At 30.3% G+C, this 4,552-nt stretch overlaps 1 long non-coding RNA gene across 2 annotated transcripts in view; it reads left to right on the top strand.

The window, feature by feature from the left end:
* LOC106869446 (uncharacterized) overlaps nucleotides 1-4,546 on the top strand; it is a 65,610-nt gene extending 61,064 nt beyond the window's left edge. For both annotated transcript variants that reach the window (XR_008263974.1, XR_001409400.2), the window contains exon 3: nucleotides 1,570-4,546. This is a non-coding gene — a long non-coding RNA (uncharacterized LOC106869446). The remainder of the gene's footprint in view (nucleotides 1-1,569) is intronic.
* The last annotated feature ends 6 nt before the right edge of the window (nucleotides 4,547-4,552 follow it).

Genomic DNA, 4,552 nt, shown 5'->3' with positions numbered 1-4,552 from the left:
TTATTATTATTATTATTATTATTATTATTATTATTATTATTATTATTATTATTATTATTATTATTATTATTATTATTATTTTTATTTAGGTGATGAGCTGGCAGAATCATTAGCACATTGGACGAAATTCTTAGCAATATTTTGCCCACCGCTATGTTCTGAGTTCAAATTCTGCCAAGGTCAACTTTGCCCTTCATCCTTTTGTGGTCAATTAAATAAGTATCACTTATTACACACTGGGGTCAATGTAATCGATTAATCCCCTCCCCCAAATTTCAGGCCTTGTGCCTTTAGTAGAAAGGATTATTATTATTATTATTATTATTATTATTATTAATATGTGCTAGCTGGCAGAATCATTAGCATATTGGATAAAATGCTTAGTGGCATTTTGTCTATCTTTATGTTCAGGGTTCACATTCCACCAAGATCAACTTTACCTTTCATCCTTTTGGGGGTCAATGAAATAAGTACTAGTCAGACCCTGGGGGTCGCTGTAATCAACTAGCTTCCTCCCGGCAAAAAATTTCAGAAAGGATGGATCTTTGTGGTTTTTGTCACTGTTTACAATTATCTTTAAAAATTCTTTTAATGCATTATATAGATGTAATTTTTGACACTGAATCCAAATTTGTTATTCATTTATTCCAGAAAAATTTTGCAAAAATGTTACAGGTGTTCAAAGTTTGATAATTTTCAGAACTTTCAGCCAATCTTCCATCATCACGCCGGGGTCTGGCATCGGCATTAAACTAGCTATGCAAGCAAATTAAATATTTAAAAGCTACGAACAGACAAACCAACAGGAGTTGCTAGAAATAACAGCCAAAACATTAAAATATGCACATGCAAAGTTGATATTAAAACATTCGCGAGCAAATTAAATATTTAAAAGCTACAAACAAACCAACAGGATTTGCTAGAAATAACAGTCAAAACATTGTTTAAAACAGACATTTATTATTTAAAGAAATTCAAGAATGAAAATTCGCAATACACTCTATGATTTTATAAAATAAATTATCTTTCTCATATCTCCTTCTCCACATAAATTCACAAATATAAGAGTCAACCATACCCAGGTACTTTCAATTTGTTGAGTGTGAGTCTCATCTGTTATGAAAACAATGATAGAACAAGTGGTGGTTACACTCCTTGTGTGCATGCACAGCATCTTTGGTTACTATGGAAACAGAGTTCTTTGCAATCAGCTATGGAACATGTAGTGCTTCTTTGCCTTGGTTACTATAGAAACAGATTTCTTCGTCATGGTAATGTCTAAAATACTTGCTTCTGATTGGCTAAAATACCCAAATTTTGAAAATTTTAAAGGCTAATAACTTTTTAATTAGGGATTTATAGGAAAAATGAATTTCATTTTCATAATTGGTATACAAAATTTAATCCATATACCAAATTTGAAAACAATTGAAGCAAAATTGTAAACAATGATATAAACCACAAAGATTCTAAAGAATTATTATTGTTGTTGTTGTTGTTTTAAATTTATTATTATTATTATTATTATTATTATTATTATTATTGTCATTATTATTATTATTATTGCAGATGTACCAAGGCTAGTTCCTTCATCTCCTTCAAAACCAATCATAACTTCAGCACCTGATTTATGTGCCAAACTGAATGTCTATGAAGTATGAGGAGAAAAACCAAACCATGATATCTCACTCTTTTACACACCTATGGGCAAAATTCTTCTTTGCATCATGTATTATTCTACATTGGTATCTGACAAAGCTGATGTCTAAGTTGAAGCAGTCGATCCTGTTATACTGTAAACTACATTTCTATACAAGTTTCCATTACACACAAAAAGAAAAATGAAATACATTAATAATTCTATGGATGAAGATTTAACAGCAACTATAAATTATTAACTTTCATATGAAAAAAATAAGCTTCCCAAATAACCTTTAGATGTATTGTGGTTCTGCTGTTGATCTCTTTACTTGATGTTTGAAATTAGAATAAGTTAAAAATAACTTATAAAGATGTCGTTTTAAATACTTTTACTTTTGTTTCTTTAAATTTGGACCCCAAAAAAATAACAAAAAATGTCATTTAAGACAATGATTTTTTTATACTACTGACTTAAATTTCTAACCTGAAAATTCAGCATTATATATAATATATACAATGGTTCATTTTAGATTTATATTTAATGACATAATAACCTGTGATTTTTTCATATAGTTCTTTTGTGTATTTAGATTAATGCTTCTCACCAACAGTTGAAAGAACCAAGACAGCCTTTATGTAGTAGCTGGACCTGCTAGTAATAGCAACCAAATCTCCCTTAAATCACATCATGTCATCTTAAAGTGTACATTTAAATACATTCCTATCAGTGACAGGACAATAATGATCAGAGGGCTGCTCAATCTGGACTGGATTAGGGATAGCAGCTGTTGACTGAATTGTAGGTGTGTACAGTCATATGTAATATCTGTGTACACTTGGATAAAGAAAGACATACATAGCAGAAAATGTCTGGAAAGAAAGAAATTCTTGTAGACAATATGTGTGAAAAACAACCATTGGGCAGCATATGTCTGACTAGGTCTGAGTGTACACAAACTTGTTAAATATGATTGTACACATCTATATTTCATTTATTCCTGCTTGGTCCACCTCTGAGTAATTAATTCCAGCTTGACATAAACTCTGCTTACATCAGCAAATGTAAATGTGTTACTCTAATGTAAGAACAAGTTCTTAGTGGCTAGGAACAATGACTCTGTACCTGCAGCTGATGAGATGTAATGATGCAGAACCACATGCATCCTACATTTCAGTGAGATCATTCATAGCCAAATGGTGGATTGAAAAGGAGAATTCCTTCTCTTGAGAGAATTTCTGCAGTGTACATGAACATGTTAAATATGATTGTACACACCTATATTTCATACACTGCTTAGTGCACCCCTAATTAATGTTGACTGAGTTATTTAGAATACCTTTTTTTTTTTAAATTTCATTTTCCATAAGCTTTTTTGCATGACAAAAAAATCATATATTCATTTGAGATTTAAAAAGTTTAAGAAACCAAACAGATAAAGTTAAATTTCATTAATATGGATGATAGGATGACTTTCATAACTTTAAACTGCAGTGAAGATATTAAAATATGATGAGCGTGAGGAGTGGTATGGACAATTCAGTTATGCCTCTTTGTTTTGATTTCAAATACTGCCTGAGTTGATTTTGTCATTTATCCTTCTTGGGTCAAGTAAACAGGTACCAGTAATATAATATCATTAACCAAATTGACCATATTTCTTCTCTGGAAATATGTGGCCTTGTGTCAATGTTAGTAATTAATAAGTAACTAATATTATGCTACCACAATGTAATTGTTCAAAATTACTAACCAATAAACAACATCACATACAAAATACATTAAAGATTTTTTCATGTTTCCTTGATAAAGAATCTTGTATCAAAAACATATTTTGATTGTGAGGCTGGGTTTTTTTTAGTCCATAATTTCCTGTTACAGCAACTTCTTGGATTTGTTTCCAAGGTTACTATTGTGACATAAGTGCTTTCAGAGAGAATCTAGCTGCAGTGTGTAAAACAGGATACAGTTGCAGCACTGTCTAGGTATTTAAAGAATTTGTATACTTCAAGCAAATTAGATTTAGGTTCAACAGAGCTCATAGAGGGAAATAAATATATTCTTTGTCATACAATGATATTCTTTTCAATTTCCAATCAGAATTCCTTCACTTTCATTGAATCCATGTCTTAGTTCTATATTTCATCTCTTATGAATGTTTGTGAGAAATCCTTTAAATCTCTTCAGATATTTCATATTGTTGCTTTACAATTAGAAATTTTGTTGTTTAGGATTGACTTCATCCATTCATTTTACATTAGTCAGAAACCATTTCTAAATGCCATTACACTGTAATGGAACTTATTGCATTTCATTTCTTTCTCTTTCAGTTCATATAAGAAAGATCTTCCTTCTTTCTTCTTTTATTTTTCTCTGTTAGATTTATAAAGGGTTAGAAGCCTATGTCATCATGAGACATTAAACAACCCATATGTGTGTGTGTGTGTAATATTATATGTATGTATATATATATACACACACACACAGAGTTATTCTATTTCTATATGGACTAAAACTTTTCCTTTGTAAAATGAAATGTTTAATTTAAGGAATCCTTTTTTAAAGGGATTTGATGTATAAGTCATAAACCTCTGACAGATCTCCTTCACCCATACTTCTCATTTGATTACATAGAAGACTAGAAACATTGTTAACTTGATATGACTATCTTATTGACCTAGTTATAGTTTATGAAACATTTGAAAAGGACCAACTGAAATTTAAAAAACCTACCATTTTTACAAATTATAACTATGTCAAAAATATTTCTTGTCTTGAGATTAATAATGATAGCGTTGAAATATGAAAGAATTTGATAAAAAAAGATATATAATCATCAATAAGAATGTGTGTGTGTGTGTGTGTGTGTGTGTGTGTGTGTGTGTGTGTGTGTGTGTGTGTGTGTGTGTGTGT

The sequence above is a fragment of the Octopus bimaculoides genome, chromosome 4, assembly GCF_001194135.2.
Source record: "Octopus bimaculoides isolate UCB-OBI-ISO-001 chromosome 4, ASM119413v2, whole genome shotgun sequence".
In the NCBI taxonomy this organism is placed as follows: Eukaryota; Metazoa; Mollusca; class Cephalopoda; order Octopoda; family Octopodidae; genus Octopus; species Octopus bimaculoides.
The sequence above is the reverse complement of the archived record's forward strand: the minus strand, read 5'-3'. Positions and strand labels throughout refer to the sequence as shown.